This window comes from Aedes albopictus, chromosome 2 (genome assembly GCF_035046485.1).
Source record: "Aedes albopictus strain Foshan chromosome 2, AalbF5, whole genome shotgun sequence".
NCBI classification, from domain to species: Eukaryota; Metazoa; Arthropoda; class Insecta; order Diptera; family Culicidae; genus Aedes; species Aedes albopictus.
The window spans coordinates 176,580,164-176,598,599 of record NC_085137.1 but is presented as its reverse complement, the minus strand read 5'-3'; the positions used below and the strand labels follow the sequence as shown (position 1 = coordinate 176,598,599).

At 37.5% G+C, this 18,436-nt stretch overlaps 1 protein-coding gene across 2 annotated transcripts in view; it reads left to right on the top strand.

Moving 5' to 3' along the window:
* Positions 1-1,904: 1,904 nt before the first annotated feature.
* The window catches only part of LOC109622815 (uncharacterized), an 83,688-nt gene continuing 67,156 nt past the window's right edge, over positions 1,905-18,436 (top strand). Inside the window, exon 1 of one of the 2 annotated variants that reach the window (XM_062850769.1) lies at positions 1,905-2,161. The gene's annotated coding sequence lies outside the window, so the exon portion shown is untranslated. Of the gene's footprint in view, positions 2,162-2,612; positions 3,131-18,436 lie in introns of those variants that run through there. The other variant, XM_062850770.1, reaches the window with a different exon arrangement.

Below are 18,436 nucleotides of genomic sequence, written 5' to 3'. Positions count from 1 at the left end.
GTGGACGTGAGAAACACAACAAGCAATTATGAGTGTTGGACGAACTCCTCGCTGCGCGGCAAGCTCGCGCTCGGTGCTGTTGAGGATTTGTGTTGTGATTTCTGAGTTTTATTTTCACTCAGAAAATCGCCGAAATCGTTTCCTCATTTTCTCGCGAGGGATTTTCTGTCAAGCCTGGAGGTGACCAAATGCCTAGAAGGTTTCTTTTTGGAATGCCTCCTGCGAATCTCAGAAATATTTCCTGGGATTCCTTTAGAGATTCCTCCGGGAATTCTTTGAGATATTTCTCCACAGATATTTATAGAAGTATTTTATGAAATCACATAAAACATATAGGAGTTATTCTTGGAGGGTTATCTGAAAGAAATTCTATAGCAATGTTTAAAAATTTCCTGAAGAAATTTAATTTCATTGAAGCAATTTCATGAACAATCGTTGGAGGAGCTACTGAAAAAGTCCTTGTAGGAGCTCCTTAGATTCACTACAAAAGTTCAGTCACAGAGAACAGACATCCAGGCTAGAACAAATTTCATTCGGATGGTTGTGTAAGGATTTGAATCTTTACTTGAGTAAGGTTGCAAACCAATACACGATGACAACACTAACGCCACCAAACACCATATTGCCACAGTCAGTGGTGAATTGAAACATTTCAAGTGATGAATTAAATTAGTATGGGAAATTAACCGATGGCAGCGCCACGCTATTGCCACTTGTGTTGCCGATTTCAAATGGCCGTTAAATTCCTTACACAGTTTCGGATCTGGACTTGGATATCTGTTCTCTGTGGTTCAGTTAATTGGACGCAGTAGTTTAATTTCCCCAACAGGGTAAGAAAAAAAACTCCTGAGATGGTTTTGGAGAAATTAAAAGAAAAATTTAATGATATTTAAAAAAATAAGAAAAAAAATCTTGGATTAGTTTCGGATTAAATCACTGAAGGCATTTTTAAAGAACATTCTTGAGGAATTTCTTAATTAAATTATGAAGAAGTTTCTGGAGAAATCCTAGAAAACAATTCATCGGGAATTCGTGCAAAAAATGCAGGCAAAGGTACTAAAAGAATTCTTGAACAAATCCCCTTATGAATAGTTGAAGGATGATTTGGAACAAACCCTGGACCACCCTGGACATACTTCTGAATTCTTGAAAAAAAAATCTTGCAGAAATATCCTGGAAAACTGGAGAATTTCTCAAGGAACTCCTGATAGAATCTTTGGAGGGATTTTTTAAGGGTCACCGGAAAAAAAAACTATGAAAGAATCCATGAAGGAAGGTTTCTATAAATCTCTAGAGAAGCTTGCGATCCTTAACGAGGAGGAATATCTGAGCTCTGAGGATCTTCCAGGAAGCCTCCTGGAGGAACTTCCAGAAGAATCTTTTGACAGAACCCTAACAGAACGTCGCCATCAATATTATTACGTATTTTCCTTACGTCCGGCCAGGATTTGCTTGGTCTGTACGAAATTAGTATATGTCACTGAACATGCAGATAGCCTCGATTCTGGACGACAGCGATGGAGCTGCTCTTAATTTAGTACACTTACTATAAACTCAAACGCTTCCCCCATGCTATAAATTCGTTCTTTAGCGTTCGCGTTATCACATCGCGCAACCAAAAACCTAGCCAAAAACATAAAACTGCCAATAGAGATAAGTGACATTTCAACACACGAACACTAGCGCAAATTTTTCCTCACACAAAAGTGCACGCCGATTGAAAGGCTATTCAGATTGCATATGCAAATATTACCCAATCGAATTGGGTAAAACGGGTAAATAATGATCAAACTAACGTCCGGGGCAAGAGTGCAAATATTTTCCTCGCAGTTTCACAACTACATCTACAAAAAAGGCACGCATACATTTGAACGTGATTACCTCTATACTGGCGGAGCTCGCAGCTGTCAATATTTTTCTTCTCTCGCGACGAAACGGACGGACGACGGATTGTTTTTTCTTCGATTCATTCGCGAGTGAAAAAATGGTGACGAAAGTTAATAAATCGCTTTGTTTTTAGAGTTTCGTGACCCCGAATATAGAGTAAAACGTTTTGGGACGCGTCGAATTGCGCAGAAATCCTTGATCGATCGATCGGGGGACGATACCAAGTGTGAGAGGGATCTGCGAATCTTCCTGCACCAAGATATCACCCATTTTGGTAAGTGGCAAAAGTGGTGGAAAATCGCCAGTGAATGGGCCTGCGATGATGAAGTGAAACACAAAAGAGTTGAAAAGTTGTGCACCATCACAGGCTGGAGTGAATGGAGAAGAGTCCCTTTATCGCCGTGAAACTGGTTGATCGCGTTGAACTCGATGGGGGACGACCTACACGGTCAGAAAATTCACTCATTTTGGAGCTAAAGTGGGACAACTCAAAATTGAGTAAATTTTTTTTCCAGCGATAGCGCTGGCCCAAGTGCGAAAATCTCATCAGTTTAAGCTGTATAATATTCTTGATGATGTGAAGAATATTATACGGCTTAAACTGTTTGAATTTTTGCACTTGGGCTAGCGCTATCGCTGGAAATGCAATTTACTCATTTTTTGAGCTGTCCCAGTTTAGCTCAGTTTTGTGTGAATCTTACTCATTTTAGAGTAACATTTTCTTAGCGTGTAGGTACCCAAAGTGCAGTGCATTGAATGGTGGAGAGTGACTACTGGTTGGGGTTATCATGTGGAACGGAACCTTCTCGCATCCGCTTTTGTTTGGATGACATGTAGAGGAGGGCGGAAGTCATTGAAGTGTATTGGGGGTCGCCCAGGCAGCTGCAACAGGTTAATGGGAAGTGAAGTGAATGGTTTAACTGGCGATGATTAATGCAATTTAGAAAACTTCAATCTCTACTGATCGATTTATTGCCCTAGTTTTAAGGCCACTTACATCTGGTCAGTGTGACGGGAGAATGATTAGTTTCTAAAAAGCTTTAGAAAGTTTTGCATGGTCGCATGGAGCAGAGCCATGATATAAATAAGTATAGACAACACTTGTGACGTCGTTAGTCGCGTACAGATTGGTCGTCGAATGTGAATTGAGCACAATGCTGAGGGATTCACATTGAAGATTGAATTGAATGCAGCATCTCATAGTGGAATATGTACCTTCGTCGTAGATGTTGGATGGTGTATGGTAAGATTGTATTAGATTGCAAATAGTACTACCAGACAGACATACTTCTCACTTTCAATTTTCTCCTAATTGTGATACTGTTTGACCTATCTCAAGTTAACCCGTTTTAGGATTTGTAAGCCCTTGCAAGAACATTGCAATACAAGATTATTTAACCTTTGTCTTAGTATTAGGGTTTGATAATAGTTTAAAATTGTAAGCGTCTACATTGATTGGTTTCCCGAGAAAAGTCTGATAACAAATTGAAAACTAATTTTGCTGTTGTGATATTGCAAATTTAGATAACTCAGGTTGTTATCGTTTTGGTCGTTTTAACGGTTAAAACATAAAAAATGAGAGCAGAAAAACTTTCCTATAACAGCAAATTGAAAACAATTCCTGCTATGGATGACAGCAAATTGAAAACTGTTTTTGTTATCGGCGAAAGAAATCGTTAAATGTAGATTTTTTCGGTTGATTCAAATCATAAATGCAATAATATAATTGTACTAATGATATATCCAAGGAATTACTTTACATAGTTTACTAAAAGATTGAAAAGTATTCCAACACTAAATATTTTCATTAATTTAAAATGACAGCACACCGAAAACAAAATTTCAAATTAAATTAGGTAAAGATAAACTGATATCAAAATGTGTGCTTGAAAGGTAGTTTGAAATCTCAACATCTACCACCTTTTGTAGTTTCATATATTATTTACGACTATTTTACCCAAAAGATTTAAGATTCTTGAAAAAAGAGATGTTTTTTTCAAATATTTCTCGAAATAATACCGTAATACCTTTCTGAAACGTGTTATAAAATATTGGAAACTCGGATAGATTTTCTAGAATCCTTAGAAAATGTCTAGTATTTTTTTTATAAAAAAAAAATATTTGAAATCCTTGGAATGGCTTTCTACAGTTATAAGTTTGAATGAATTATTTGAGAAACTCTTAGTAGTGCCTGTAGTGACCGGCTGTCGTTGAGCTTCCTTTTTATTTCATATCTCTTATGATCCCTACAGTACACTTGGAGAATTTGATCCTCAGAGCATTCTTATCATAAAGAAGTATGGGACAACTCCCGAAAAAAAAAAAACTGGAGATTTCCAGAAGCAACTGCTGTAGTACTCCCAGCAGAAACTCTTGGAAGAAATGCAATAGGAAGTACTGAAGAAATCCGAAGACGTTTTTAGAGATAATCCAGCAAATGATCTTGGAAACATTCAAGATCAAAGCTTTAGCATGAACTCCTGAACAAATTAAAAAAAATACTGCAGGAATCCTAAATAAAAATTCGGAGAATTTTTTAGGCGAATCTCAAAAGGATTTCCTGGAAGAATGTCAGACTGATCTCTCTTAACGTTGAACTTTTCGTCATTGAAATTATCGTCATCATCAAACATTTGAAAGCAGTTTTTTCGTTCAAAACAAAAGTTTTTGCTATGAAAATATATTCACTGAACTCCACATGAGGAATATAATGCAGTGAATATATTTTCATGATCCTTGTTTTGATTTGCAGCGAGAAAACTGCTTTTTATTTTCCGAAAAATGATGACGAATGCTTGAGCCTTAAGGGTTCCAGAAAATCTTAAGGAACGCTTCCTCTATATCGCATTCCTCGAAAGCAGAAGGAATTTTCCTTCTTCAGAAAATAATCTTGGAAGAACTCCAGTAGAGAATTCCGAAAAAAAATCCTCAGATAAATTCCTGGAGGAATTTCAGTTGGAACATGTACGTGAATCCTACAAGCAACTCTTGGAACAAATTTCAACAGGATCTCTTGATTAAAATCCTGATGGAATTCTCAGAGAAACTCCAGAAAGAATTCAAAAAGGGACATTTGGGTGGATCCCAAAGGGAGTTCTCAGAACGAAATATCAGAAAAAAAATCCTGGTGAACTCCCAGATAAAAAAAACACTTTTTTCGAAAACTTCACATAAAATTCCAACAGATAACCGAGCGGAAAGGTGCAAGAAATCCTGAAAACATGCTTGGAGAAATTCCAGACCTTGGAGAAAATTTAGTCACACCAAATTTTGTTCGCTGGAAAAAGCAAAACTTTGCCCAGTAGAAATTTCTGCAATAAACAATACTGAAATTTTCAGCAATTTGATATCTCATCCTGTTTGAATAATGCTATAGGTATGGACCTCGAACGGAATCGCTCAAGTAATTTCCGTTCATTTTTCCTTGATCGGGATGGTCAAGAAATTTTGCACCGCAGCCTCCATTCGATTTGACATTTTTTCTCAGCTTTTTTTGAATTTTAACTTAAGCTAATTCTTCACACATTTTTTCTCAGCTCCGTTCTGGGATAAAATGATACATAGCTACTACAAATAATATTGTTTTCCTTTTTTTCAATTTAACTACGGAAGTATGCTGAATTACAGTAAACACAATAATACTACTGAAATTACAGTAATACCAATGATTGCTGATTGCTTTTCAGCAATACATTTTGCTGATACCTTAAATCGATCTTTGATGTGCAGTTCTGAAGGAGTCCCAAGATATTACATGGTAAATTCCTTAACATTTCCTAAAGGTATCTCAGAAGAAACTCCTAAAGGTATCCGCGAAAGAATACTTGAAGAGGAACAAAGCTCGAAAGCTCTTGGAGGAACACATTCAATCCTCAATTGCCTGTTCAGTGGTTTTTGACGACAACAAAACTATTTTTGTAAAGGATTTTACATCAACTATCAGAAACGTATTTAAAAATAAGTGTGAAGGAAGGAAACAGAACCTTTTTTTTGTTTAGAAAACAAAATTCACAAAACTCTTATCTGTTTTAGTTAATATACAATGTAAATTGTACCACTAGAATGTGGCAAAGAACAATTAAGTTTGAAAGTACCTTCCTTAAATATAGTTTAGGAATATGTTTTCTAGTTAAACTTCCAGTTAATTATAAAATAATGCAAAATATTTTGATAAAGAAAATTAATCCATTTTTGACAACTGAAATTCACGAACCGTGTTGACAAAAAACGGAACATAACTGTAATTCTGATAGAAAATCATCGGCATGCTACAGCGTTGGAACAACAATTTCTTCTTCTTCTTTCTGACTCTACATTTGCATTGGAGATTTGGAGCTTGGCCTGGCTCTCTACAACTTAGTGTTCTTTGAGCACTTTCACAGTCGTCTACGTAAAACAGTCGGCATCACGGTGGATGCACGCCGGTTAGATCATTCATGAATATGGAAAACAGTTATGATGGCCCCAAATTTATGCCTTCTGGAACTCCAGACAAATTTGGAAATGGTTTCATGTCCAATTTTGGCGATGAAACAACGTTTCGTGAGATATGTTTTGAATCCGCGAACGAGCAAACCACGCAATCAATATCCCGTGGTATACGCTATCCATCGAAGGGCAGACTTAAAGTCTGAATAAACAGTATCGACCTGCATTCCATAATCTTGATGACGTAGGCAAAAAGTGACTAACTGAACGAATTTGGTGGTGCCAAGTGGATCTTCTAGGATAGAATTCATGCTGGTTTGTTTAGAGCAAAGGTCCGTATGTTTGCCTCATTTCATTTAACGAGCCTGGATAGAACAAAGAGGAGAAACGTCAAAATTGGAACAGTCGATCTAGTGGCATCCCCATAGTTCCAATCGAGCAGGAGATCTGTCAAAACGACAAGGATTCTCCACTTTGGTATAGGGAACTGCACTGTTTTGATTTTGTATGGGGTTTTGACGTTTCTTGGCCTTGTTGTTTACAAAATTTCTGTAGGTGTAAAAGAGAAGGCGAGAATTTCATGCAGTGCCCTATACTCGAGACACTTTAATTTCATTCATTTTCATTCACTCTTCTTTACTGAAGCGAGTCGAGAAAGATGCAGCAAACGGGTTGTCCTAAATGAATACGCAACGTCATCACCAGTGTTGATGCAATGCGCAAGTCGCTGTGAGCCTCTGCACGAGTCTGGCGTACTGCTCACTCCAACAGAAAATTTGAAAACAGTTCGCACAGTAAAAGTCAAATGTGACTTTTACTGTGCGCGCTGTTTTCAAATTTTCTGTGGGAGCGAGCAGGACAGGGCAAATTCGTGCAGAGGCTCGTTGCTGTTAGTTCGGTATACCAATCCGTGTGGTCAATTAACGATATTTAATGAAACTCAACATATATACACTGTGGTGCATAATTGATCGGACAAACGCCGATTTTCATACAACATGGCCAAGTTTAAGATGCTGTAACTATGGTTTGCTTCGTTGGATTGAGCTCAATTTTTGACACGGAACTACAAATATGCTGAATTTTGTGTATACAAAGTATAAAATGTTTTCGTTCACAGGTCTGGGCGTGGCAAGGCGTTGAAAATATTGCAAAAGTGATCGGACGGCGGTACCGCTTTGATTACACGCGTGATCAACATGGTGATTCATAAATAGTGTGCAAAATTAAGGTGTTTCATCGGTGTGGGGTCACTGTACAGCGATATGCAAGTATTGGTAAATCTAGCTTGCTACCTACTACACCGAGCTCAAACACGGTGCAGCATTTTCTTGCACCGGTGGCGATCGGGTGTCAAAGCCACGGGGGTGCTACGGTGATCTGATTTTGTTGCCGCTTATCTTGCGCAACCAACACTAATACCAACATTCACTTAAAATAGCAGCGGGAGAAAATACGAGAAAACGCACTTTGGCGAATAAAGTTTTCGAAAAGAGGTGTTGTGTATATTTTCACAAGCAGCTCCCACTCTTTGTAGGAACTTTACCTAAACATCGACACTCTGAAATTGAAAATGCCGCTTTTTCATGATCAACAATTTTATGAGATCTTATGTGATGTAAGCGTTTCGCACCGATATCCCTCGTAAAAAGGTAAACATTCAAATTTCACGACAGTGTTGGTGAATATTTTGGCTGGAGCATAAATTTATGCTCCACGTAAGGAGGCACAATCCAACCTGTCAAACTCCATATTGACCTCGCAGCACCAAATCGGAGTTCGCCAGTTGGACTAGCGAAGCGAAGTTTTCAGCGAACTTTCTGTCATTTCTCATCCGACCCGACATGCATCCCTGATGTTTTCGTTTTCAGTCCGACGCAGTGTCGACAGTCACGACTTTATCCTACCTGGGGGTCTGTCAGTGCGAGCGCGCCAAATTTTGCGTGAGTGAGCATGTGGTGTTGGTGCTTAAGGTGAAACGGTGCGGTAGCCGCTGTTAATAGGACAAATTATTTCGGTATTTATTTTTTGCTTTTCTTGCGAAAACTTAAACTGGAAAGTGTTTATTTACTGAAAACAATAAACGCACGGGTACAATAAGTTAGCAAGTCAAAAATTTGATGTGAAATTGGTTTTTGTTTTCACAACGGAAAAATGTTTCTGAGTACCATGGTGAGTCCGTCTCATCTCACCTTAAGTTCGCTAGTAATGCAGTGAAATTTGAGCGATGCTCATTCTTCGGTTTTCTTCCAAATCCACAATAGTGAAAAAATAGGTTTCCGTCCCCTTGGTCAAAACAGAACAGTACCTGCGAATAAACGAACGGTTTCGGTGCAAGTTTGCTACACCCGGTGCAAATAAACGAATTCGACATTAGAAGCTTGCATCGGAAGCAAATGAGTGAATGGTGAATATTGATAGATAGCGAGCGATCGAAGTGGCTATTATCATTATTAGAAGATAATTTCTGAATGCAATGCATACATTTTGAAATCTTGATCAATAATATTTATTATTTTCTTTGCTAATTTAGCATTAGGAGGTGAACTAGCCTGTGGCTGAAAGCCGCACTAATAAAGAAATAATAATAATAATAATAATAATAATAATAATAATAATAATAATAATAATAATAATAATTATGATAATAATAACTTAGCATTTGACAACAATCAAAAATCTTTGAGTAAGTACACAGCGATGTAATTCCAAAGCAATTTTCGATATTCTGGTTGTTTTGTTTGTGCACTGAAAATAAAAAAATACACATGTTGTTGTGGATGTTTTGCTTTGGTTATAAAAATTGGTTTGACAATTGTAGGAACGGTACTGACGCTATAAGGGCGTGGCAAACTAGATGTTGGTCACACGAACACTCACGACATTGACATTCTGTGGCTATTTTTTCTACTATGGAAGCTGGTTGGTAACCTACAATGAAGTGATAAATATAAACGTCAATAGATGAATCAAGGTTTCACTGTACTTCATGAAAATACACGATGAAATACCGTCAGGATTGGTCTTAGAGGTCTTCAGTTATAAAATTACAGTCGCAACTTGGCGTGAGTTGCAATAGGACACAATTGATATAGGTAGTACTATATTTGTAGTAATTAGCTGCGTTTTTGTTTGGTAAGATGACATAACATTCTCCGTTATTATGATTTATTGTCTAATTTATTGCTACTTGGGTAATTGTATTATTGAAGGGGCAAACAATGGAGAATACAACAACAGATTAACCCAAAGTTTTGCTCAAACAACATCAAATTAGGCAATCCTAATACCCACGCTGTTTGCATTGCAGAAACGGAAAATTTATCATTTCACCATACAAAAATTCTGCTCATTGCTACAACTCTAATACTTCATCGATCGTGTCGTATTTACTCCACCAGTAAACATCTCTCGGCGTGTTCCTGCACGCACAGTCGATTTGAGCGGAAGTAGAGACAGAGTTATTGAACACGCATTTGAAATGTTCTTTACAGATTACAAAAAATAAACAGTACACCAGAGACGTCAGTAACGAAAGCCGGATCGCTAGGCCGTCCCTTATTTTGCAAAAATAGAAATGTTATAAGTTTGTTGATGGAAAATTTCCGCTTACAAATTATCCTGTCAAAATTTGAATTCGTATCTCAAGGCTAAATTATTGAGCAAAATAGGATAGGTTTTCTCCGCTGCGCATTTTTCGGTTATTTTTTTGCCAATAACTCAAAAACGAATAGAGATATCGCAATTCTGAGCACTTGTTTGACCCTAGGTTTTAGTAGAATATCGTATTTTTCGTCAAAAAAATTTCTTATTTTTCAGTCTAATTCAAATTTTGAGAACTTTAGGCCCCTTGAGGGACCACTTAGCATTGAGATAAGGACTTCAAATTTTGACACGATCATTTCTTAGCAGCTTAAATGATCCTTTCCCAACAACAAACTTTCTACGCTTCCCATTTTTGCAAAATAAGGATCGCTCAATTTACGTCCTGAACTATGTCCGTATAGTGATCTAGTAAACGACCAATTTCGTTTAGTAGAGTAAAGTGGGGTAAGAGTTTATTTTGAAGTTTTTGTGCTCAATTCAAATAATTTGTTTCGAGTGTTCCAAAAATTATGAAAATTGATCAATATTTCGAAAAGTTATGACAAAATGTTGGATTTTGATCAAAAAATTGTAATATGCTATGTACCTTCCACTGAGTGTAATGGGATTGTAATGAAATGGAATTCGGTATTTTATTTTGGGGCTTAATATACCTATTATGAAAATGCTTTAGCATGTATAACTGTTTGCAATAAAGATTTGGAAATCATATTCAACACATAGTGGGGCAAAAGTTCGAGTCATGTGGCAACTTTAGGCAAAAACCTAAAATTCTTCAAAATCTACATATTATGTATCTCCAAAAATGATGGAGTTAGTGAGAAAATTCGATCAAAGTTGAAAAAAAAATGTTCTATTTGAATTTGGCGGAAAACTACTAATTTTTGGTGTAATAAATTTTACCCTGGGTAAAATCCAGGTCAAACTTTAAAGTGTATTCCAGTTCCAACATCAAATATTAATTGGTTTAAGTTATTCCTATTACCAAAGTGTCAGAAAAGTGTGCTACGGAAGAGCTCACTCTTCCTTTTTAAGAAATGATAATATAGGATAATACTCATTGTTGACATTTTGCGATCAGTACTAAGTCATAAGATCCAAACATATATTATATTTTAGGGACGTGAGACCTGTTTTTAACCGATATAATCTCGCTTGCATTAACTATCAACCCTTCCATGAAAAAGTATATGCCAATTGGTTAGTGTACATCTTTTCAATGCATTTTTCATGCATTACATCAAAAAATTTACTGTACAACTAAACACTAAAATGTTAGTGCTGTTTAATAATAGCTAACTTAGCTTAATGCCCTGTGTTGCAAGTTACCCCACAGATGGGGAAACTTGCAACAAGCATGTATTTCGCACCTGCTGATTAGGTGGCAACGAATTTTGGTAAATCAAATGCTGCATAGTGTTCTACTCGGGGTAATTAGCGTACACAATGCCTTACAGGATGTTTCAAATGTTTCGATTTTCAATGATATTGCTTCAAAGTCGAAAAGTGTTGCAAGTTACCCCATTTGACGGTAGTTTTCAAATATTTTGTTAACATGTTAATATGTTGACATGAAGCACTACAAATGCTTAACACAAGCCTAACCTAATACTATTGCTATATGTACACTATTTACAATGACCGCGTGGGTTTTGCGGTTGGGCGCTATAACATGGACACCTACAAGACCCGTGCCGACATTGGGCGCCATTATCACGAAAAAATAATGAAGCACTACAAATGCACATTAAAATATAACATATTATAGTGGAACCTTACAAATGCGTAATAAATTAGGACATCACACATGTACAAATACAACACAGAACATAAATTTTTGCCCTGTTATCCGAGTGGATAACAATTTCGGAACTCAGGATGACAAGGTTTCATTAATGTTGTTGGTCCATCAGTCAATCCTGTAATCGTATTTTGTCTGGCAGGTTGCCTTTCGTTCGCAGCATTAGTTGCTTTCATAGCTTGAGTTTTTGTCTAGGAATTTCTAATCCTAATGGGGCATCCCGATTCGGGTTTCATCACTAGAGTTCTACAGTATGCGGCAGGAAAAAATGCGAAAGTGTTTTTCAACTTCAAACCTCATTTTCGTCCATTTGACATTAACCAATCTATGTTTCAACGTTCCATGAGCTATGATAGGCTAGTTTTCTGAAAAGTTAATTAAAAAATTTCCCGTTTTGGTCACTAACCTTTACAGGGCGGCCCCTGAAGATGAAGACAACCAGAATTTTCAAACCGCAGAAAATCACACAGGTCGCTAAATTTCGCATCTGATAAAACAAATTTTTTGATTTTCTCTACAATATCATCAAATATATGTACTTATTTCATCTGGTATGTGAAACTACATGGCTCTGGATCAGTGTGGTCTGGTTGTTCATCGAATTTGAGCTAATTTTGTTACTGTTATAGTCATTTTGTTAAATGACCATTGGGCGCGCAGTTTATTGATATCCGCTTATTAGGCCTACATTATCACATGTTAAACATCAAATATGTTCATTTTTCTTTTTCAGTGCTAGAATATAGACATTGACTGATACACTGTCATGAAAAAATAGTCATATATATCCCATATTTAGCGTGTAATAGTGCCTTGAACTTTTCGCATTTTTTCCTGCCGCACCCTGTATAACTTGAAATCTTTGCCAGGGAAAGGTTTGCATCTCCAGTACTTAATCGCTGCCCAAAATGGCCTGGATGTTGACAATTGAAATAGGATTGCGGGCCTCTATTCTGCCAGAGCCCTATAAATGTGCATTAATACTAGGGGAATATTTACAAATTAAAATAGCACATTTAACACAAAAATAAAACTTGTAATAAAGAATTTATATATATATATATATATATATATATATATATATATATATATATATATATTTGGATAGTTGAATAAAGCACGTTCGGAGTAGTACTAATGAGCTAAATTTTAGTATGGTGAGTAGGTCAGTTCTCTGTTTCTGCAATGAAATGGTACAAAAAGCGTGGGTATTATGATTCCTTGCCTAATTTGATGCTGTTTGAGCAAAACTTTGGATAACTATGTTTTTTATGCTGCAAGAAATGGAGAAAACAACAACACTATTGCCCAAAGTTTTGCCCAAACAGCATCAAATTAGGCAAGGAATCATAATACCCACGCTTTTTGCACCATTTCACTGCAGAAACGGAGAATTAACCTTCTCACCATACTAAAATTCAGCTCATTACTACAAATGTAGTACTTCACCGATCTGTCCTATTGCGTTGATGTCAATCAAATGTGACATCAGTCAAAGTTCTTTTTGAAACTTGAAATGCGTTTTTCTATTGTAACATGTGACATTTATGTTTCCGAGGGCAGTGTAGTCATGGAACAAAATAGCGTGGGCAATAAGACACGAGCAGTAAAATACTAGATTTGTAGTAATGAGTTGAATTTTATTTGATTTAAACAACACAGTTACTCAAACTTTTGCTCAAACAGCAACAAATTAGGCAAAGAATCATATCACCCGCGCTTTTTGTACCATTTCATTGCAGAAACGGAGAATTCAAGCATAATTTTTCAAATCGACGTATCTAACTTTTTCACTGATCTGAGTAAATTCATGGTCAATGTTGACGGCTATTTCACTAAAATAGTTTTTTATAAAAAGACTTTTCATAAGTTTTTTCGTGCTTAACATCACCAGGGATATAGCACGCACTAGGTAAGAAACAAAACCTACACGGAGAGACCAAACTACCCAAAAGTGAGTTCTTTCCACCCAACTTCGGGGTTGCGTGCGTCAAGCCAATTTTGAGTTGATGGAATCGATGTTTTTGTTGGGTTGTTCCCGCTTACTTCCATGTGAAAAAAATACCTAATTTTAAGTTTTTTCCACCCAACCGAAATTTTGACTAGGTTGTATTCACTCAAATTTGAGTACTGTGCTAGAAACTCAGTGTTGGCTTGACGCACGGAACTGCAAAAGTTGGGTTGTTTCTCTCTCACTCTCTGACAACAATAGAAAGAGCGCATGAAAAGGGAGATGAAAAAGAACTCAAAATTGAGTTTAAAAGTACCTAATTTTGAGTTTTTCAGTTTCTCCGTGTACTCATTCCATATCATTTTTACAATGAATTTTGACATAAATACACATACACCGGGTTGGTTAGAGATACGTCATGCCAGATACGTCGCTTTTGTATGGTGCCAGTTTGGTGTATCTGTTACTTTTGATTTTGGCTAGATACGTCGTTTGGTTTTCTCATATATCAAAACGGTGTATCTATCAGTAAAGTTGTAAACATCAAAATAGTTAGATACGTCGTTTCGAAAAATATGCTTAGTTAAACAAATTAAGCAATAAATTATCAAACAGTGATGTGGATTCTTCAATGTGCTTTATCAGTGAATCAAAATTCAACCATCGCGCAACAATAACAACAATGTCACAACCTGGATTTGTTGCGACATTTTAACCAATGCGACATAGGTTTGTCCCAACTTGAACAGAATAGGACAAAGATCGTGCACCACTAGTTTAGAGATTTCTAAGCCTTGCATTGTGATTTTCGAGCGGTAACTTCGAGTCGGTAAACACTGCAACTCTGCTGAAGATGTATCACCAAAAAGTTTCGATTTTGGGTTAGTAATAATTGATTATTCACGAGTTGAAAAGTACGCAACAAATTCACCTTCCGTTTTGTCTGCAACAAAAAATTTCGAGATCATATCATTATCTGTTACCAGTTGAGATAAAGAGTAATCGCCGCGTCTTCTTTGTTGCTTGTTTTGTGCATCTTTTGTCTGACAATTCTCTTCACTGTGCTTTATGAATCATGCATGCAGCAGTTAACCCGGATTTGTTTACATTCTCGAGTTACGTCGGATTGAAAAGTTATGCTTGAATTTACCTCCTTGCCATACATAAATTCAGCTACAAATCTAGTACTACACCGAACGTACCCCATCAGGTGGTGAACATGTACAAGAATATCTCCAAATCCATAAAAAAATCTATTGTCACTGAACAAACCGCCAGTTCAATAGCATAATCGTGTGGGTTTGTCTGGTAAAGGATGCTCATACACTAGCTCATACATACTGTCTTTCTTGTTGATTGATCGTCTCGTTCTTTCTATTTCTTTGGTAGCTGTTCAGACCTCGGTTCAAACTTTAAAATTCCAATTTTCAGCAGGTGTAGACTTATAGTCAACTATTCTGCTTAGAGAGTTCAGTTCCAAAGCTATTTTTTTTTTTGCTGGCTCCCATGTTCAGTAGGTCGGCTCCAGAGACACGTTCTCCTCCATTTAAGAAATTTATGCCATGGCTCCCATGTTACGACGGAAGTGTTTCGATTGCTTTTAATTACTCGTTGGGTTTCATTGTTCTCCGTGTCTATGCTCTCCGCATTATTTAGGTGTTCATCGAAGTACTGCTTCCATCTTTCAACCTTCTTTTGTCAAGATGCATTCTGCACATTTCGCGTCTAACGCCATAAACCCTTATACAGCGCTGAATTGATGTTCAAGAGAAGCCTCTTCGGGCTTACTCTCGTTTTGTTTGTTTTTAAAATTTTGCACGTCATCCAGTTATTTTAGATCGTTCTGACTTGTACTGAGGCGGCCCACAGTACTGACAGAGATGAGAATGATTGGGAAGGATGATGTAATCGAGAGGTCTATTCTATCGCTTTGAGTATGCTAAGTTCTGATGATACACTTTTCTCAGAATTTACCAATTAATCTAATGGAAATCTAACGTAGAAAAACGTATTGGGTCTATTGCTTGCTAAACACAAGTCTCAAATTTGTACAGAGACTCTCTGTTGTACAAAGTCTCAAAATTTGTACAGTGCAAATGAGATCATAAGAGTAACCTCGTTACTGATAAGCGAACAGCATCTGTTGCCGCAGCTCTTTTGTATTCTTTCCTTCCAATACAACCGTAGGTTCAACGCCTAACAGAATGTGCAAGTAACACAGCTTCGGAAACGCGACAATGAACTTGCATCCAATTATCGACGTCAGACTTTCCTCCATAGTTAGCACCTTGGCAATCACCCACCATCGTCGTCTGTCTGCCTGCATTCACCGATCTTTGTTTGCACTAGATATTATTACGCAGACGTCCTCTTCGTTTCCCATACAGTCGACATGGACGAACATACTCTCTTCTTCGTCCATTCAGTGCTCAAACATTCGAGTACACGTGTACCTGGGGGAGTGCACTTGTACCGTGTTTGTACGATAAGCTTTGGTTCGTCGGGTACGTCGTACTTTTCGATGTGTGTTGAATGTGGAGCATATGATGATGGTGGACAGAAGCAAAAAAAACTGTGCCAGGTGGGCAATCGCTGAGGCTGTCTGTCGTCAGTCAGTGACTCTTTTTGAAGTAAAGTTCAGTTCAAAAATTAATTCCATTTCTCGGTGATGTGTCATAGCCCCGCAAGAGAAGGTGCGTACATTACGTAAAAGTGTAGTTATCGCGTCGTAAAAAAATATGTTTTCCTGTGGCGATGACTGTTTGAGAAGATACAAACAGCCAACCAGCAGTGGTGCATGAATATCAGCGCGTAGCAATCGTGATTCGTGTGTGTGCCACTATTTGCCATCACACCTTTACGGTATAGCTTTGCACCGGACAGTGTTAATAAGTTTGTACTCGGCGTGAATTCGCCGTCTTTCCAGGAGAAAGCAGAATAAAATGCATCCACAGGTTAACATTTCTCGAACAACAACCAACTGCTCCAGCAAACAGTTGTTGTGAAAAGTAATATACGAACAGTATTGTTAATATGTCTTGCAATTTGTTGTTATTGTCGAACCCCTGTGGCACCCGTGGAAATGCAGAGGTAAATACGGGCTTCAAACAGCGAATAATGCTCACTAATATTTCTAATTTTTATCAGATTGCATTGACGTGGCCACAACCAGTTGACTACGTTTCTAAAGCTTTTATTCATTTTTCTTCTTATTCTTTTTCTTCTTCATGTCTCTACGTTCCTACTGGAACTTGGTTTCTCTTCAAGTGTAGTTGGAGAAGTTTCTTCTTCTTGGCGTATCGGCCAAAACCTGCTTTTCAGCTTCACAGTTATTAACTGTGCTGAGAGTTTCCTCTGCCATTGACGATTTTGCATGTGTATATCGTGTGGCAGGCACGAAGATGCTCTATGACCAAAGACGCCAATAAAGTTTCCTTTACGAAAACGATATGAATCGACTGGGAATCGAACCCGATACCTTCAGCATGGTCTTGCTGAATACCCGTGCGCTTACCGGACCTTTCGCAGTTAGGGGCCGTTCATAAACTACGTAGACTTTTTGGGGGGAGGGGGGGGGGGTGGTCTGGCCAAAGTCTACGCTCCATACAAATTTCAAAGTTTTTGTATGGACAAAAGTCTACGGGGGGAGGGGGGAGGCGGGGGGGGGGGGGGGTCTGAAATGGCCAAGTTTTGGTCTACGTGGCTTATGAACAGCCCTTAGAGTATGTGTGCCATCCAGAAATCTCACGCTCCCATAATCATCCTATTCGAAAACAAGCGATTACGGCACCGATTGATTCCGTTCTTTTTGTTTTCATGTATGCTCACTTCTAACGAAAAATACAAAAATAAGAAACAAAACAAACAGCGCTTCAACCCCTTGTTTTTCGTAGGATGAAAATGGGAGCCACATGCTTAATAAGGGCATCAATACCCTTTTTATCGCAGAGTTTTCTTTGCCTGCCATTGAATGAATTTGAATATTGTTTGGCGCTGTGACAAGGGTGCTGTTTTGATTTCTACCATAACTACTGGTATGCCATATATCTGCCCTCGGTCTATCGCATATAGATTAGTGCATATGTACATCGATGCAGTACGTGTAGTACGTGATGCCAAATCGACTTATTCAAATACACGCATATCGGAAGCAGATAGGGTAATTCGCTAATTGTTGAACACTACCCAAATGTTGAACAGTTTCTAAATATTTTATTATAAATCTTACTTAAGTAGTTTTCATCCAACGTAAACGTATGATGTAGATGCATATACATGTGGGTCACGATATTGCTCTAATTAAGTTACAAAATTATACATATTTCACGTCAAAAAAATAATAGAAAATTTTGTACCGCTGATGACACGAAAACTGCACAATTCTTAAGATTATTTTTTAAGAAATTGCTGTTACGAAATAAGCTTTGCTGGCAAATCGATCACAAATATCAAAGGCACACCATAGTTACAATAACTGCAGTTTAACATTATTAAAAATCACATTTTCATTGTAATTTAATTTGAAAAAATATTTTTCTTATCACACTATCATTATGCATCCATGATCCAATTGTTGAACATTGGCATAACCTACGAGGTTAAACTGCTAGATTTTTGCCTGCTAGATTTTTTTTTACTTTATCTAACCGTGCATTTAATGGGGTTTCAAGAGCGTTCCAGGGATGTTCTAGGGGTATTCCAGTGGGCTTCAGAAAGATTCCAGTGGTTTTCAATAGGTTTCAAGGGTGTTCCAGAGGTGTTCA